The 6,000-nt window shown below is 46.8% G+C and overlaps 1 long non-coding RNA gene across 3 annotated transcripts in view; it reads left to right on the forward strand.

Moving 5' to 3' along the window:
- LOC147082104 (uncharacterized) overlaps positions 1 to 4,650 on the forward strand; it is a 54,412-nt gene extending 49,762 nt beyond the window's left edge. For 2 of the 3 annotated variants that reach the window (XR_015076306.1, XR_015076307.1), the window contains one exon: positions 3,197 to 4,650. This is a non-coding gene — a long non-coding RNA (uncharacterized LOC147082104). The other variant, XR_015076308.1, reaches the window with a different exon arrangement.
- The last annotated feature ends 1,350 nt before the right edge of the window (positions 4,651 to 6,000 follow it).

Here is a 6,000-nt window from a genome sequence, read left to right on the forward strand (position 1 = left end):
CCCTATTGCCAGAAAAGACCAGAGGCAGTCCAACATCTGCACTCAATCCTTTCAGCCCCTTCCCCATGCAGATCACAATAAAAAAGACCACCGATTCCACCACTACCCAATTACCATCATCACTGTTTATATACATCAGAAACAAATGACAGAACCAACATCACTTACAAATATTCAATGATGCACCCTGGTGCTTACCCTTGGTGGCTATCTACAAGTGCCCTCACCTACTCTGGTGCTTCTACGGTGCAACCCCAGTGGAAGCTGCTGGTGAGGTGGATGGCTGCTGAGAGTCTGAAGAGGGCAGTTCAGATGTTCTCCTGGGTTGCCCTCGAGTGGCTGTGGGCCGTGATGGCCCAGCCTCAGACTGCACCATCTCAGCATGGACTTCAGCAGTCAGGGCCGTCTGGCTGACAGGCAACGGCAAGGGCAATGGTGCAGTGGCGGGGGAGGGAGCAGCAATGCTGCCATCCGGAGAGAGGCCAGTAGGTTCCTGCTCCATGATTCCCACACCACTACCTCAGGGCATCTGTTCAGCCCGCCCAGTGATGATCTGGAGGACAGATCTCTGGGCAGCCAAGACACCCCGCAAGCCCCTTTCAACCCAGGAGCCCAGAGCCACCATGGCAGCTGCCCGAGCTTCTATTGCAGCAGTTTGCCGCTCCATGCAGGCTGCAATGACTGCAGTGAAAGCTGCAACTTCAGTCATAAGAGACTGCAAGACGTCGGGCTCCACCGGTCGCTGGCTGGAAGTCACAAGCCTCTCCACACTGGAGAGGATGGGTTCCAGGCTCTGCATCCAAGCATGGACCAAGGTGGAAACGGACTCCTCCATCCATCTAGCCACGACCTGTAGGCTTTCAAGCAGGTTGTCCATTGCACCAAGCATTTGGTTTGTCACACCCATCATCCTTCTTCTGAAGCTTGGCCCTGTGGGGTCTTAATCTGTCTCCTCTGCAGCAGATCTAATATGTGACCTTGCCCCCCTGGAAAGGTGACACCTGTGGTGTCCCTTCTACTTGGCATGGCTACTGTCTGCTAGTGCCCGGTGCATTCCACTGTGAAGATCCCTCTGCTAAGCTAGCCTCTAACTTGCGTGTGGTGCCAGTCTCTGAGCTGGTGCCTGCGACAGTGGTAGCCATTGACGCAATGCATTCATCCTCGGTCTCCTCCTCCTCCCCATCTTCCTCCACTTCCTCCAGGGGGCGAGGTGGCTGGTGCTCTTGCTGAACCTGCTCCATGGGGCGAAGTGCATCTTGCTCCTGGGAGCCTGCAGTGATAAAGCTGGAAGGGTTAGGGAGCATCACATGTGGCCACTATAGGAGGGTGTGTGTGATGAGACCATATGGAGCTTAGGAGTGAGGACAGCTTTGGGTGATTAGGGATCAGGAATAGTTCAGCATCTGCAAGGAAGCTGTAGTGGCTACATTACTCTATGCGGGATGCCCCCTGCTCTGCCTCTGGCCACAGAGTCTGCTACTCGCTTCCCGATCACTGCCAGCACTGCCTCCTCAATGGAGTGACATCATGAATTCGTGCTGCCCTTCCCCCGGTCAGGTCCTGCTGCCGCCTGTTATGTGCTAATTTTTTCTGGATGAGAAAGAGTGATGATTGTTAATGAGTGTATTGGCAGGGGTATTTGTGTGTGTGATGCCTTGCACAGTTGAATAGCTGTGGAGATGTGTCTGAGGTGTGAGTAGTGCCTGTGAAGGACACAATAGTGTGTGGTGTGTGAATGTCAGTGTATAGTTAGATGGTGGATGCAGTGTGTTGTGATGTTGGTGGTGCAGTTATTGAGAAGTGCGTTTGTGAGATGGGATTTTACCTTGACCGCTCGTGTCAAATCATTACATTTCTTGTGGCACTGGAGCCATGTCCTGGGGCCAGAGCTCCTGGCTGTGACCGCCCAGGCGATCTCTTCCCACAAGCGGCGCATCAGCTGCCTCTGTGGCCTCCTTCCCCCATGCGGGTTGAGGACATCCCTCCTCCTCGCTACCTCCTCCACCAGGACCTCCAGTGCCACATCGGAGAACTTGGCCGCCCTCTGTCTTGCTCCTTGCGACATCCTTCCACTCTCAGACGTCTCGCTCCACACCTTCAGTGGAAGTGGGTGAGTGCAGGCTACATATACAGCTCCATGAAAATTGCTTCTAATCCGCATTTGAGAGCTAAACCTGTAGGTTTCTGGTTAATACCTGCAGGCACATTCAAATCATAGTAATCATCAATTAGCCCAAAAATTGCATGCTAAATCCGGAATTTCAAACCGACGTTTCTTATTAGCACTCCACCCATTTAGTGCCTGTGTGGCGGAGCCACCAAAGGATTCAGATCGTTTGTATATAATTCCTTTAACAACATTTTAGCTACAGCCTGAGTCTGTATCTTTATTTATGCTGTTTAACTGTACAGAGCGTGGTTACTTTAACAGCGCAGTTAAAACGTGATGACGTCACGCCGTTCATCACGTGATCCCCCACTGGCGGGAAGAACGTCATGACGTCAGCCCGGGACCGCCCTAGGCAGTCCTCGTGGAGCCTCTGAAGAGAGCAGACCTACATTCGATGTTATCCTGCAGTTTCTTGTTTAAACCTATTTATTTCATTAAAGTTCATTTTGTTTGATTGCCTGAGCAGAACTCAGTCTTTTAGTTAGGAACCCACGTTCCTACACCTGTTTTCATCCTTTGGCCAAAATAATCCCCATTATCTGATTGGAGTTGCTGGCTTGCCAGCTAGAACCCGGGGATGAGCATTTGTTTGGAAACTGCCGTTCAAAATGTTGGCCTATACGGCAGTTATTCATATTCGTTAGCAGAGGTGAAACTGTTTATACACAACATGGGTAGAATCAGCATTATATTGATTTAGCTTATTCTTGTAATAAGAACTTCACACCAAATGTATGTCACAGAGTGGCATAAATTTGGCACAAAACCTATAATACAGAGCAGTGAATTCCACTTGAGTCGTCTGTTCTGTTTCCAAGACCTACTGAATTATGGCTCAGAACGGGATTAGAACTGACAAAGCCGCCAGATTCCAATGTGGCTCATGAAGCGCATGGCGATCACTCGTGCCTGATTCCGGCACCGCCCTCAAATTGGTAGATTTCCGCTGGTTAAGTAGATTCAATGGGGGTGGATCTCCGCCAGGGTTCTCCCGCTCATCCGCTGTTTACCTTGTATTTTTTCCAGGATTTACGTGGCTCCTTCCGCCGAAGTTATTGCGAACAAGGCAGGAGAATCCTCGGGGAGTTTCAGCCCCAGCATGTTCGCAGCTGGAGCGCTGCCGCTTCCTCCAAAACATGGAGTGGAAATGCACGGCGTAAGATGTAGATTGGTGAAGACGTGGAGTGGGACTCCGTATTTTAGAGGGAAACCATAGCACCTGCTGTCGCCAAGTGGAAGCAGGACAACGTAGGGACCATTCAGCAAATGAGCTTCAATTCGGGTCACCTGAGATTTAGAGTTCTGTTTGGTACACATCAGGCTTACAACATTTGGGGTAGAAATTGGCCATCGTTGCACCTGTTTTCCAGATGAAAAATGTGGGACAAAAAGAAAAGAAAGAAAAGAAAGACTTGCATTTATATAGCGCCTTTCATGACCACCGGACATCTCAAAGCGCTTTACAGCCAATGGTGTATTTTTGAAGTGTAGTCACTGTTGTAATGTGGGAAAATTACCAATTTTGTAAGGCTATGCCTTGCACCCCAAGGGTGCCTGAGAAATGTCTAATGCCATATTGGCCTCAGGTGATTTTCAGGCATCTGAGATGGCTGGCTAAAACAGGCATATATTAATGAGAGGGCCAACAAAGTTTTACCCCTTTATGCACCGAGGCTGACTCACAAGATCATGCTCTTTACGGTGCAGTTCACAGCTTGAAGGTACCCTCACCAAGTATGAATTTGCTGTGTATTTTTTTTCTTAACAATTAATCATTTTACGATTTTCAACATATCCCCAACCAGGCAGTCCTTTTGTTGAAATATCTGATTAGTTCTCGCATTCTGCCACTATCTTTGATTTTACTGAGCAATCCAAAACCAGCTCTCCTTCTGAATTCACAGATGTCACCATGGTAGCAGCTTTTGTTCCAAGAAGTACAAAGGAGATCCAAAAAAAGAGAATGAGAGGAGCAAAAAGAGAATATAAGAACAGATTAGCAGCTAACCTAAAAGGGAACCCAAAAGTCTTTTATAAACTTATAAATAGTAATAGGGTAGACAAAGGAAGGGTGGGGCTGGTTATGGAGGAGATCTTCTTGTATGGCTTCACTAGAGAAGAGGAAGCTGCCAATGTAGCAGTAAAGGAGGAGATAGTAGTGATATTGGATAGCCAGGATGGAATGCATCCTAGGTTACAAGGGGAGTAAGTGTGGAAATTGCGGAGGCTCTGGCCACAACCTTCCAATCCTCCTTAGATATGGGGCTGGTGCTAGAGGACTGGAGGATTACAAATGTTACACCCCTGTTCAAAATAGGGGAGGGGGATAAACCCGGTAACTACAGGCCAGTCAGCCGAACGTCGGAAACTTTTAGAGACAATAATCTGGGACAAAATTTATCGTCGCTTGGAAAAGTATGAGTTAATAAATGAGACTCAGCATGAATTTATTATATTAAATAAAAATCATGTTTGACTAACCTGATTGAGTTCTTTGATGAAGTAAAGGAGAGGGTTGATGAGGGTAGTACGGTTGATGTTGTGTACATGGTCTTTCAAAAGGCGTTTGATAAAATATCACATCATATCTTGTTAGCCAAATTAAAGCCCATGGAATTAAAGGGAGAGTGGCAGCATGAATACAAAATCGGGTAAGGGAGAGAAAGCAGAGAGTAGTGGTGAACAGTTGTTTTTCAGATTGGAGGGAAGTATACAGTGGTGGCCCCCAGGCGTTGGTATTAGGATCACTGCTCTTTTTGATATATATATTAATGACCTGGACTTGGGTATACAGAGCATAATTTCAAAGTTTGCAGATGACACAAAACTCAGAAATGCAGTAAACAGTGAGGAGGATAGTAACAGACTTCAGGAGGACATAGATAGACTGGTGAAATGGGCAGACACGTGGCAGATGAAATTTAACGTAAAGAAGTGTGAAGTGATTCAATTTGGTCGGAAGAATGAGGAGAGGCAATATAAACTAAATAATACAATTTTAAAGGGGGTGCAGGAACAGAGAGAGCTGGGGGTGTACGTACAAGTCTTTGAAGGTGGCAGGACAAGTTGAGAAGGCTGTTAAAAAGACATATGGGATCCTTGGCTTTATTAATAGAAGCAAGAGTACAAAAGCAAGGAAGTTATGCCAAACCTTTATAAATCACTGGTTAGGCCTCAACTGGAGTATTGTGGCCAATTCTGGGCACCGCACTTTAGGAAGGATGTCAAGGCCTTAGAGAGGGTGCAGAGGAGATTTACTGGAATGGTACCAGGGATGAAAGACTTCAGTTACGTGGATAGACTGGAGAATCTGAGGTTGTTCTCCTTAGAGCAGAGAAGGTTGAGAGGAGATTTGATAGAGGTGTTCAAAATCATGAGAGGTTTTAATAAGGAGAAACTGTTTCCAGTGGCAGAAGGGTTGGTAACCAGAGAACACAGATGGAAGGTAATTGGCAAAAGAACCAGATGCGACATGAGGAAACATTGTTTTACCCAGCGAGTTGTTGTGATCTGGAATGCACTGCCTGAAAGGGTGGTGGAAGCAGATTCAATAATAACTTTCAAAAGGGAATTTGTGGATGATGCTTCTCCTCCGTTGTATCACATAGGTATTCAGTACCAACAAAATCCCTTTTAAGAAAACTCTGATAGGAATATTCAAGATAGATGTGGCAACTATTTACAATCAGCCGGGTAAGTGTATGTCGTCTGAACTGCCATGAACGTCAGATCCTGTGAATAATAAGGCTTGTTTCCTGCATTGTGCCATTATAATTTTACGTGATATGGTGAATGCCTGAATCATTTTAATGAGGTCCCAGTATCAATTT

Source organism: Somniosus microcephalus, unplaced genomic scaffold, assembly GCF_052327205.1.
Source record: "Somniosus microcephalus isolate GS21.2 unplaced genomic scaffold, FLI_Smic_1.0 scaffold175, whole genome shotgun sequence".
Taxonomy (NCBI): Eukaryota; Metazoa; Chordata; class Chondrichthyes; order Squaliformes; family Somniosidae; genus Somniosus; species Somniosus microcephalus.